The 13,637-nt window shown below is 34.1% G+C and overlaps 1 non-coding gene across 1 annotated transcript; it reads left to right on the top strand.

Moving 5' to 3' along the window:
* Positions 1-12,929: 12,929 nt before the first annotated feature.
* On the top strand, positions 12,930-13,033 carry LOC111758350 (U6 spliceosomal RNA). The gene has a single exon (XR_002792537.1). It is a non-coding gene; the product is annotated as a U6 spliceosomal RNA (small nuclear RNA).
* The last annotated feature ends 604 nt before the right edge of the window (positions 13,034-13,637 follow it).

Here is a 13,637-nt window from a genome sequence, read left to right as displayed (position 1 = left end):
AAGATCTGGTACTTGTATACAACGGAATACTCAGCTGTAAAAAATGATCACATTGAGATTTTTATAGGTAAATGAATGCAACTTGAGACAATATTCAAAAGTGAAATAAATCATACATGTATATATACCATATTGTCTCCTTAGTATAAGAAGTGATAAGAGTATGTAGGATACAAAATCCTCAACGAATATTGTGAAAGGGAAAGAATCTGCTCAAAGGAGGAAAATAATACTCAAGGAAAAGGAGAAAATAAAAAGAAGGGAAATAAAAAAAATATCTTAATTCTTATAAACCCATTTAAGAAAGGTGCTTGTGCTACAAATTCTGTTAGTTCTTGGAACAAGACAGTTACCATTCATAGGGCGGGATCAATTTTGCATAGTTTGTGCCTGGTGATCTGAGAAACTCTTTTTTAAAAAAAATTTATTTAAGGAGAAAAAGAAAAAAAACAGAAGAAACGTACAAGTATTGCAGAATTTCAAAAAAGAAACAGTAGGAAATCACTAGTTAATAGCTTACCCATTGTCATCCTAGAAATAGTTGTTCAAGTTACAAAATTAAAGCATATAAAGTGGACATTCAAACAGTGAGTCTGCAAACAGTTCTGTTCAATGGTCCAACAAAAACTCAATAATATGGCTATCTACCTTATATGCTTAAATATACATGCAGTTATATCCTTTAGAGCACTTTCTTTTCCTCTCTTTTTTACAACGACAATTACAAGTGTTGGGTTTTATTACTCCCACAGTTCTTATTACTTTTTTTTGAAGAGAATAAAACCAAATGTGACACAAGGAAACAGAGTCAGTCAAATCAAAAGAATGGATATAGTACATAATGTAAAATCAGAATACAAAGTGATCAGCAATGGTTACCATAATGCCTCTTGCTATCTCAAAAAAAAAAATTGCCCATATCATGTTATAATAAAATTGAACAAAACCAATAAAACCAAAACATTGGAAACATTACAGGACTTCAAAAGAAGATAATAGTCAAACCAGAATGGGTATCATAGTGAACCTTATTGTCTTCAAGGTTGTTGCCTATACTCTCAAACTTGATACTATCAAGCAAAACAGAATAGAGTAAAATCAGTCAAAACAAGATGGTGAGAGCAACACAGGGTTTCAAATCAAGTTAATAGGAAATCAAAGTGGGTTGCTATAATATATCCTGCTATTTTTATTCATTTTTCCCCTTAATTAAAAAGATAAAAAAAATAAATAATAAAATAGGAGACTGAGATAAAAGAGGACACAACAACAAAACAGCACAGGTCAGAATATAACAATTTAAGCAACATAGTATTTCACCACAAGACATCCCGACATAAAAGTGGTTAAAATGGTGTCTCTTTCCTTGAAATATTTGAGTATAACTTCATATACTGTAGCATCAAACATATCAAAACAATGTAAAGTATTTCAAGAGAATGACAGTATTACAGAGTATTTAGAACCAGCTAACAGAAAACCAACAATGGTTTCTGTATTATGTTGTCTATAAAAGTTTTTGTTTATATTATCACAAATAATATTTATTATATTATTATAATAAAATCCAATCAGATACAAAATTTTAAGACTGATGGAGACAGAAGAACAAAAGCTTGATGGGACGTCAAACAAGATGATATTAAATCAGCACTAGCTATTATGATGTCTTGTTTTCTCCAAAATAGCCGTTCATACCATCTCAGACAATAAAGTCCAACAGCCCAGAATAAAACCATTATAATTAATGAATGAAAACATTATAAGGGTTCAAAGCCACATAATGGGGAATCATGATTCCCACATATTTTTATGTATTATTATTTCTTACACTAGGGAAACAATTCGGTATTTATACATGTGGGTTTGATTTATTTCACTTATGAATATGGTCTCAAGCTATGCCCATTTGTTTATAAATATCTCAGTTTGATCATTCTTTATAGATGAGTAGTACTCCATTTTATAAAAATACCACAACTTTTTATCCATTCCTCAGTTAATGGATACTTAGGTTGTTTCCAAGATCTGACTATTACAAATTGTGCTGCTATAAACTTGGGTGAACATATATCACTGTGGTATGATGTACTTTCAGTTCTTCTGGGAATATGCCTAGAAGTGTAATAGCTGAAAGCAGTGGGACTTCCAATCCCAGATTTTTGAGAAATCTCCAGACTGACTTCCACCAAGGCTGCACCAGTCTACACTCCCACCGACAGTGCAGGAGAGTTCCTTTTTCCCCACAGCCTCTCCAGCATTTGTTGTCGGTGGTTTTCTTGATCCTGGCCATTATTTCAGGAGTGAGATGGAATGAGAAATGATGATGAACATTTTTTTCATGTATCTATTTTCCATTTGTATTTCTTCATCTGAGAAGTGTGTATTCATCTCAGATGCCCATTTTTGGATTAGATCTTTGAATTTTGGGGGTCTGATTTTTTTTTAAATTCTTTATATATTTTAGACAGAAGTCCTTTGCTGAGGGGCAGTTCACTAAAATCTTTTCCCAGTTTGTGGGTTTTCTTTTCACTATGCTGGAGATTTCTTTTGACATGCAGAAACTTTTTTAATAAGACATGATCCCAGTTATTGATTCTGGGAGGTATTTCCCATGTGGTTTGAGTCCTATTCATGAATTCTCTACCTACCCCTATATCTTCAAGGTTTTTACCCAATTTGTCTTCCAATAGAATTAGTGTTTCTGTTTTAATATTTAGATCTTTGATACATTTAGATTTTAATTTAGTACATGGTGATAGGCATGGGTCTAGTTTTAGTTTTCGGCATACGGAGAGCCAGTTTTTCCAACACCATTTATTAAAGAGACTGTCGTTCTTCCAGTGAACATGTTTGGCCCCTTTATCAAAGATAAGGTGTTGAGTGTGTTGGTAGTTGTGGTTGTATCTTCTAATGTATTCCGTTGATCTTCAGCTCTGTTTTGATTGCAGAACCATGTTTATTTTACTACTGTTGCTTTGTAGTATAACTTCAAGTCAGGGATTGTGATGCCTCCTGCCTTGCCTTCACTGCTTAGAACTGTCTTTGCTATTTTAAGACTCTTCTCACTCCAGATGAATTTTAGGTGTGATTTCTCTAGATCTATGAGGTATATTGATGGTATTATTATTGGGATTGCATTGAATCTGTGTAACAGTTTTGGGAGAATGGCCATTTTCACAATATTTATTCTTCCTATCCATGAGCAAGGGATGTCTTTCCACTTTCTGAGATCCTCTTCAATTTCTTTTTCAGCGTATTATAATTTTCCCTGTATAGGTCTTTCACTTCTTTCATGAGAGTAATTCCTAAATATTTCATTTTTTTGGTTGCTAGCGTGAAGGGTGTGGCTTCACTTATTTCTCTCTCTGTGATCTTGTTGGTAGTATATAGGAATGCTATTGATTTTGAGTATTGGTTTTGTATCCAACTACCTTGCTGAATATATTTATTATGTCTAAGAGTCTTTCAATGGAGTTTTGGGGGTCTTATATTTAGAGTATCATGTCATCTGCAAATAATGATAATTTGACTTCTTCTTTTCCTATCTTTACCCCTTTTATTTCTCTTTCTTGTCTAATTGCTCTGGCTAGTATTTCCAGTACTATATTAAATAGGAGTGGGGGTAAGGGACACCCTTGTCTTGTGCCTGATTTTAAAGTAAAGGCCTTCAATTTTTGACCATTTAGTATGATACTGGCTGTTTATTATATTGAGGTAAAGACCATCTATTCCAATTTTCTGTAAGGTTCTTATCATGAATGAATTTTGGACCTTATCAAAAGCTTTTTCTGCATCTATAGAAATGACCATGTGATTCTTACTTTTGGTTTTATTAAGATGGTGAATTACATTTATTGATTTATGTATGTTGAACCATCCCTGCATACCTGGGATGAATCCCACTTGGTCATGGTGTATAATCTTCTTGATGATTTGCTGGATCCTATTTGCCAATATTTTATTGAGGATTTTTGCATCTGTGTTCATTAGGGAGATAGGCCTGTAGTTCTCTTTTTTAGTTGGGTCTTTCTATGGTTTTGGTACTAAGGTAATATTTGCTTCCAGAAATGACTTAGGAAGGATTGCTTCCCTTTCAATTTCATTGAACAGTTTGAGGAGTGTCGGCATTAAGTCTTCTTTGTATTTCTTGTAGAATTCTGCAGTGAATCCATCTGGGCCTGGGCTCTTCTGAGTAGGTAAGGACTTAATTACTTTTTCAATTTCATTAATAGAAATTGGGTTATTCAATAGTTTTACATATTCTTGACCTAGCTTTGGTACTTCATGTGTTTCTAGAAATCTGTCTATTTTTTCTGTGTTATCAAACCTATGAGGGTAGAGGTTTTTGAAGTAAGTGTTGATGATCTTCTATATTTCTACAGTTTGTAGTGATTTCATGAATTTGAGCTTTTTCTTCCCTTTTTAAAATAAGGTTGGTTAGGGGCTTATCCATCTATTTATTCTTTCAAAGAACCAACTCTTTGATTCATTGATTCTTTGGATTGTTTTCTTAGTTTCTATTGCATTAATTTCTGCTCTGCTTTTTATATTTTTCTCTCTTCTTTTGGCTTTGGGCTTGACTTGCTCTTCTTTTTCTAGATGTTTGAGGTGCAACATCAGGTTGTTTATTTGTATTCGTTCTATTTTCCTGATATGGGAACTCGGTGCAATAAATTTCCTCTGAGGATTGCTTTCATTGCATCCTTTAGATTCTGATAAGTTGTATTCGTATTTTCATTTGCTTGTTTGTATTATTTAATTTGCTTTTTAATTTCCACTGTGAACCACTGATTACTCAAGAGTGTGTTATTCAATTTCCATATGTTTATGGGAATTTTTCAGTATCTTTTATCATTAATTTCTAATTTCATGGCACTATGATCTGATAGCATGCAAGGGATAATTTCAGTTCTTTTACATTTATTTTAATATGATCTGTGTGCTAATATATGGTCTATTTTAGAGAATTACCTATGTACTGCTGAGAAGAATGTGTATTCCGATGTTGTTGGGTGAGGAACTCTTTTCAAGATCACTATGTAAAATAACAACCTTAGGAAAAAAATAACAACCTAAGTTATATTCCTACTGCCTTGTTTTGAAGAGCTGTATCATCATTGTTTTGGTCTCTTTGCTATTGTTGTTCATTTGTCTTATTTTTTGTTTTTCAAATAATTTTCTTGTTTTATTTTGTTTTTCCCTGTAATAAAGAAAGGATAGTTGTACATGTAGAGACATATACATGCCCAGAACTTGTCCTAAACAGTTTATGAGAATTGATTGTATTATATGTGATGAAATGAACAGCTATGTTGAAGAAAAAGAAACAGTATGGTGTCCATTGCTGATTTCATATTGTCATGCTGTGAAGTCCAGTAATGTTTTTATTCTTTGTACAGAGTGGTTTTAGTCTATTTGTATCATTTAATTTCAACATGCATGAAGGTATTGAAAGTTACTTTTAAGTGAACAAGAGACATTATGGTAGACATTGTTGATTTTCCTATTGTCTGATTTTGAAGACCTGTAATGCTTTCATTGTTATGTTTTGATAAGTTTTATACTATTTTGTTATTTATAAGTTCATTATGTGTAACAAATATTTAGAAGAAGATAAGAGAAAATGTGCATAGAAATAAACAAATATTTAGAAGAAAATAAGCGAAAATATGGTACCCTCTGTTGATCTCCTGTTGTCTTGCTTTGAAATCTGTGTCACTTACATTGTTTTCTTCTGACCTGCTTTCTGTTGTGTTTTATCCTCTTTAATACAAAAAATAAAAGTAAATAAAAAATGCAAAACAGTTTTTTTTTATTTTTTAAGTGATTTCTCCCCTCCCATTTACTTCCCACTGTGTTTAATCTGAAAAGAATATTGGTATGTCATCTTTGAATTTGTTCTCAGTGATATTTCCAAGTAAAATAGAGTCATTAAGCCTTTCATACCTTTTTTAAAATATACTTTCCTCTTCCCAAATTTCTTGGGGTCACACAGAAATTCTGGCAAAGTTGTATGAGAGGAAATCATGGCAGAGTGATAGGTTACCTCAATAGTCAATAGTCCTGATGCATAGGATGCAATTCTCAGTTGGATTACAGGCCACTGATTCATGCAGCAAATATTTATTGAACAGCTACTACACAACAGACTCTGCTCAGTACATTACTGGGAGAAAAATGAATAAGACACTATATCTGTCTCAAAGAACCCACAACTTTACTGGGGATAGACAACTAGGTAAGATAATTTAACAGAACATTGTTTTATGTGTGATTGGAGGAACGTACATGGTTGACAAGACAAAAAGAACAGAATAGACAACTGTACACAAAAGTAGAGTGGAATTCTAAAAAGCTTCGCTGAACAGATGATATGTGGACCTAGTTTTAATGAGTGTGCTTCATATGAAGAAAATTTGTATATGGCAAGTTACAAGGCAGGTATATGTGAAAAAATATGGGACTTTCTGAGATCAGTGAGCTTCACTGTACAGCAGAGGATAAGGATTATGTAAGGAAATGTGAAAATAATATTTTGGGCCAGAAGGTGAAGGGAGCATGTAAACTGTATAGGTGGGGGCTTCATCTCACCTAAGAGTTTTTGTAGTTTAATTTTGGCAGAAGTGAAAAGGGAGGATTTGAGAGAAGAAACACTAGTGGTAGGAAAACTAATCAAAGACGTGTTGTGAAGAAACATATTTACAAGGCAGAATAGACAGTATGTTGATGGTCAGCTAGACACACATTGAACAAAATATGCAGATACAGAGGCAGACCACAGGGCTGGGCATGACACTGTTTGTTGGTGTAGGGGTGGGGTGGGACTGAAAAGAAGTGGAGACAGGGGTGGGTAAAACATCTTCTTGAGAATCTTGTTCTCTACTTCCTTGTTCAAGGCCTGGTCTGTGATGTGTGGACTTGTAGCACCCACAGGACCTCATGTTTGTTGTGCAACACTTTGGATCCCATCCCAGATTGCTACATCAGATAATGCTACTTTTTAACAAGATTTTCAGGTCAGTTTTACTTTAGAGTTTGAGAAGCACAGACCCAGGATAATTAGAATGCTTTAATTTGGCAAGGAGATTTCAGAGGAAACAATAAGAAAAAAAATAGGAATAATTTTGAAAGAAGAGTGCTAAAGATTCAGAACAATAACTTGTTGCTACCTCTATGATGTCTTCATGGACTCATTACTTTAGAGATACAAAGAACAGATGAACGTAACTTTGATAGATACTGGGATAAAGTCTCCAGTTTATAAGTCAGAATAGAGAGCAGTATGGGTAAAATAGGGTTACACAGTCTTGAGGGGCAGCTTCAGTAATAGTAATATTTGATCAGCATTATACAGACAATGCAGAAAAATAGAGAAGTGACACATTAATGCACTAACTTAAGAAGGGCTAAAGTGATTCAGTCTAAACAAATCACACGTGACTTCCAGTTACAATGGTAAGTGGTTATTCAAGTATATAATGAATTAAAAAGGATATTCTGCTCTAATCTCTTTTAGTTTCTAGAAATCAGAGTTTTGTTATAGACTGGGGCAAGGAAAAGACTGAAACACTCTCTAACAACACAGTGTATAAATTATTCTGAAAGAATGGCCATTTTGCATTACAGAAATAACACTGGGCTGATTATTAATTATTATGAGAAGTACTAATAAAGGCTCCCTTCCTGGCTATATGTCTATATGTTTCAGCAAATAACCTTACCTTAATTTCCACAATTGTAAATAAGAAGCATCTTAAAGTAGACTGAGTGCATCAAATCACCCTGTGGTCCTCGGTATACAGTAAATAATCATGCTTACCTGTCTTTAGAACCTCTAGTTTAAAATTTTGATTTGTAGAGTTTAGGATAATATGGCTGCAATGGTCTAACTGAAGTTCCTGACTTCATCCCAAAATTGAAAATGTATGGGGACATAGCAGTGAAAATGGTGATTGTCATTAGATTCTCATTTTACTCATTTGACTTGTGCAAAAAAAATTAACACTAAAAAAATAAAAGATTAACAGTGAACAAGTCCAAGTCGAGATGCAGTGCCTTTCTATGCCCAATGAATAAGTCCTTAGCCACTTGCTGATACATCTGGAAAATGATACATCTGGAAAATTTTCTCCTAACCCAAGTTAGAGAATATCAGATAAAAATTGCACTTACCTTGTAGGTTGAATAATGCAACATTGCTTTACTGCTACATTGGCTATTGCTATAATAGTCCACAGGAATTGTGAGCATTCTGTAATACCACAGAACGTAATGTTTTCCAATAATTGCAATGCAATCATGTTGCTAATATGTGTTGGCAAAAAATTAGCTGGTCTTAGAAAGATTTCTCTATATCTTCTAAAGAAAAATACATCCAGAATATGGGGAAACGACAGCAACAACAACAGTGACAAGAATAACCAGTGCTTCTGCTAGAATTCAAGGGCATATAACTTCAAGAGAGTTTCTGGGTATAAAGGGATTGGAACATATTAGAATATCCTCTCTCATGATATTAGAATATCACCACTAAATATAAGTTGTTGCATCTTTTGCTTTTTAAAGTAAGAAGTAGGTGCACTATTTTGAAAAATATTCTCTGTGAAAGGCAATATATTCCATTTTCTGCAATGTGTTTGATTCACTTTCTCAGTGGAATCAATAGGATACTAGGTTTAAGTGTTTATCCAAAGTGTGAGAAAGTTTTTCAGCTATTCCAGGTTGCAATAAAATAAGTCTTCACTTAGGAGTCAGTAGAGTCAATGTTGCTTAAAATGTTTAGGATACTTTAATAAGCAATCTGAATCTTACTGCAAGTCCTGAGAGAATCATAGCACAAGCTTTGAGAGTTTTAGAGTTGTCATGCCTTCCTCAGAGACTATCTTCTTGGTTTGTTACTAAACTTTGATATAGAAGAGGTGGTGGTGAAATAGCTAGTTATCATTTGTGTTGTATCCCATCAGCAGTAAATTTTATATAGTATTCACAATTAATTTGAACATACCTGGCAACATTTCATTAGAAAATGGAAGTGATATAAACACCATCAAAGTTGGAGAGGTCTTAGAGTCACAAATGTTACTGTTGCAGAAAATCACTAACAGTAACTTGTGTTTTTCTTTATAGGCTATGAGTAATCTTTCTAAGAATAGCTAATTTCTTACCAACACATATGCAAACTGAATGGAAGACTCTTTGCACCAAGAAGTTAAAAGGCAACCTTTATTATGCTAGCAGGTTTGTTAAGATCAGTTTCATATCACCAATTATCACTTAGTTTAGAGTTCAGTTTAAATATAGTTTTCAAGCAGGAAGTAGTAGGCTGATGGCAGGTTATTATATGATTGATTACATGAATTAAGTCATATGTTGTTAACAAGCTAGTTCTAAGTAGATTCCAGGAAAGAAGGGAGGGAGTTTTAGTGGAGTAAGTAGAGTTAAATGTGTCCTTAACTGGCCAGTTTGTCTCAAACATGAAGTCCTTGAAGCGCATTTGAAACAATATATATTTTTCTAAGTAGAGGAAATCACAAGACTTGCAAGCAGTCAAACTGACGTAGTATGTTATCTGGGAAAAGCAGCTAAATACAGACAGTCAAGGGTAACTGCATTTAGTAGGCTAGTTTTGTGACAGGTAGTATGAGCATAGTAACAGGCTACTAATTGATTTTTAACTTTTGCTATAAAATGTCTATAAGTTTGCTGTTATGTAATTGTGCCCTTACATTATAAAGTTTTCTTCATTGTTTTATTGTGCCTCATCCTAATACATGACCAACTCTTCCTTTGTTCATTCATCTTGCTATGTGGGAAATGCTCTAAAGTTACTTTATTACTACAAAGGAAAATTTTTACTTACATAGCTTTGTATATATAGTGGTACGACTTAAAATTGGACTGCTATAGAATTATAGACTCAATAAAATGTGGCTTGGAGAATATAAGTTAGTCCAACCTCTTGGAAATTAATAAGGAAATTTTTCACAAAAATTAAAAATAAAACTACCACTAGATCCACCTATACCACTCCTTAGTACTCTAGGTTAAAACAATATAAAATTTTACCTTTTCACCAGCGTGAAATAGCATTCAGCTAAGAGAGTGAATCTAGGAATGAGAATCCAACATTCCCCTTGCAGAAAGAGACTGCAGAGTACCTGGAGTTGTTCTGTGTTACTTAGTATCTCTGCCACTTATAATGTGGGGAACTGAAAATGCAAAAGTGGTCTGACCACTTCAGAAGCTGAAGCTTGGAAGTTCAGAGAAGAATGAATTTAAGAACAAGGTGTGGTGGTCAGTAGTAGCAGATATAAAATACATGCATGTGAATAATTCTTAATAGCCTCATCAATAAGGTCAAAAATCCTATTTAATCCATTTCTGAAAAACGTGGTTTTGAAATCCCCTGGCTTTTGAGTCAAAGGTTCCCTCAGGAGACCATGGAGCATGCATCATGCTAAGATCTGAGCAAGAGCTGGAGGCACTGGGAGTGGAAAATGCTAGAGAGGACAACTTCCCGCCTGCTGGTAGAAGAGAGAGAGGCTATCACCTGTTACTCCATGGAGAACGCTGCCCAAGCAGAGGAACAAGTAAGATCTTCAGTTGTCACCTCATTCCCTGCTGGTGAAAACACAATAAAACAAATACTTGATTTGCTCAGAATTAGAAAGGTAGATGAGTAGAAATTGTAGAATAAGAAAGAAATTAAGTGGCTGCTTGCTTCCTTTTCAAATGTTTATTTTATAATTATTCCTATCATCCCAACATGTATGCACAAAGAGGTACACTTGTTATAGCTAATGAATTTTCATTGACCTACTATTATTTCCAAAGTCTGCAGTTTACATTATGTTCACCGCTGGTGTTACACTTCATTGGCTTGAACAGTTGTGTAGCAGCATGTATTCACAATATAGTATTATACAAAGTAATTCCGCTGCCCCAAATATCTTCTATATTTAGCATATTTGTCCTTCCCTACTCCATAGTCTCCAAAAACCACTGGCCTTTTCACTGTCTTCATTATTTTGCCTTCTCCAGGATGTTACATGGCTGAGATCAAACACTGTGCCTTTTCTTCCACAATATGATACACATTTAAGTTCCTCCATGTGTTTTCACAGTTACATGTTTCTTGTTTGCTCTGAATAATTTTACATTTTTATATACAGCACAATTTTTTAAAATATTCATTTGTTCCTTGCAAGCAGGCAGTTATGAGTTCGATCCCTGGTACCAATAAAAAGGAAAAAAAGACCAAAAAAAAAAAAAAAAGAAAGAACAATATTCATTTGTTGAAGGATATCTAAATTAATTTTCAAATTTGACAATAATGAATCAAGATGCTATAAATATTTAACTTCTTTGAGAATATACCAAGGAGAGAATTTTCTGGATTTTATGGTAAGACTATGTTTAGTCTTACAAGAAACCACAAAACTGTCTTGCAAATTGGCTACAGTATTTTGTAACCCCATTGTGATGAATGGGAGCTCCTATTAAACATTCACGTGAGATCACATGTTGTCAGTTGTCTGGATTTGGGCCTTTCTTATAGATGTGCAGTGATATCTCATTGTTTTAATTTTCTCTTCTTTGGTGTCATAGGATGTGGAGCATCTTTACATGTATTTATTTGTCATCTGTTATATCTTCTTTGCTGAGCTATTTATGAAGGTCTCAGATGCAGTTTTAATTGGCTGTTTCCTATGGTTAAGCTTTAAATGTTCTTTGCATATTTTAGAAAATATATATATCATATATATCTTTTGCAAATATTTTCTGCCATCCTGTGGCATGTCTTTTTATTCATGTGACAGCATCTTTTCCTAAGTAGAACATTTAATTTTAATGAAGCTCAAATTTTGCTTTTTATGGTTTGCACCTTTATTATATCAATACTGGGATTTTGACATAATGCCCTTGTGGTGTGATAGAGTTTAAGCAGAACTGAAGAGGGACATTTTTGAAAATCTGTGTTTCAGGTAATGTTTTCTTATTTTGGCTTTGCTAGAATCTCTTGAGATTTTAAATTGGCATTCTTTTTGACAGGGGTCTACATCAAGCAATGCTTCATAGTTCTCGGGAAGTTTTTGCAACCTGAGAAAGCCTTTCTGTGAAAGAACATTTTTGGAATTGTAATTCTATTAAAAGTACCTGGAGCTGATTTTCATAATATACTCTCTAATAAATGCATATCTCCACCTATTTTAATCTGAATGTCATTCACTTAATAAAATGTCAGTACTATGATCTTTTAATTATTGTGCTATATCACATCATTACAATCATTGGACCAGTATTATTTCAAATAATATAAGTATTTCATAACATTAACTGTTGCTTATATCATAGCACTCCAAATTTCAAATGGGCTTGTTATTATTAAGTCACCCATGAAGGACTGTTTTTTATATTAATGTAGTCAATCTATATATAATTTTGTATTATACAGAACCCAACAAAAATATGGTAGCTATACCCAACTTCTACTTGGCTGCATAGTCCCTATAAGAGTTTGTTTTACTCACATGAAATTAAAAGTGATAAACACATATAGACAGAATAATGTCATTAAATATTAGACCACCTCCTTCCTCACTTATAACCTGCTAAAGTACTCATTATTGCTTCCAATTCTTCTTGTCACTATCAGGACATTGCGTCTCCCCTCATAATCACTAATTCAACATCCTGAATAAAACCTTCTTTCCTTTTAGGTTGTTTGTTGAACTGTACCCAATAATTTTCTCCAACCTCACCAGGACCTTCAGACAATTTTCCTTTTCCTTCTTGCATTTAACTTCCATTCTTACACAACCCAGAGTTTATTGCCATTCATTACCAATAATATAAACTCCTATGCCCACCTTTCTGTCACTTTGTTTGGTGAAACCAAAAATTACCCTTTTCTTTTCTTATTTTCTGTGCTTGCTTTGGGAGCACGTATACTAAAATTAGAATGATACAGAGAAGATTACATGGCTCCCGTGCAAGGGTGACACACAAATTCTTTTCTTTTCATCTTTTTGGTAGCAGATGTTGAACCCAAAGGCCTTGCTCATATGGGGCAAGTGTTCTATCACTGAGCAGTTTAAAAAATGTTTGTGAGACAGGGCCTCCCTGAGTTGCTATTATACTTTAAACCTGGATTGTTCCTCCGAGACTTTGTATCTTCAAAGATGGGCTTTGGGGAAGGTGATTGGATTCTGGGTGCACTGTCTTCCAGTGGGTTAATCTATGGATGAGTACAGAGATAAATGTACTGTTAGAAGGTAGAGACTGGTTGGAGGTTGGTCACTATGGCGTAATTGGAAGGTTATATTTCCTCTTGGCCAGCTCTTTTCTTCTGTCTTAGCTTTCTGACACAATAACATGCACAGCTCCCCTCTACCAGATCTTTCTACCCTAGCCTTTCTGCATCAAAGCTGGCCAATGTGGACTGAAAATATGCTCCCAAACAAATCTTTCCTTTTTAAGTTGTGAGTGTTGAGTATTCTGTGTCAGCAATGAGAAAGTAATCAAAATAGTTTCTCAGAGTGTACCTCAGTCTCGCAAGAGCTGAGATACAGGTGTGAGCCATAGTGCCTGGCAAAAATAAAAGCTTATATGAAATGGAAACCCTGCTTTCTCTG

Source organism: Cavia porcellus, unplaced genomic scaffold (genome assembly GCF_034190915.1).
Source record: "Cavia porcellus strain 051 isolate PalLab524CR breed Dunkin Hartley unplaced genomic scaffold, mCavPor4.1 scaffold_22, whole genome shotgun sequence".
Classification (NCBI taxonomy): domain Eukaryota; kingdom Metazoa; phylum Chordata; class Mammalia; order Rodentia; family Caviidae; genus Cavia; species Cavia porcellus.
Note: the sequence above shows the minus strand (reverse complement) of the source record. Positions and strands in the feature narration are given on the sequence as shown.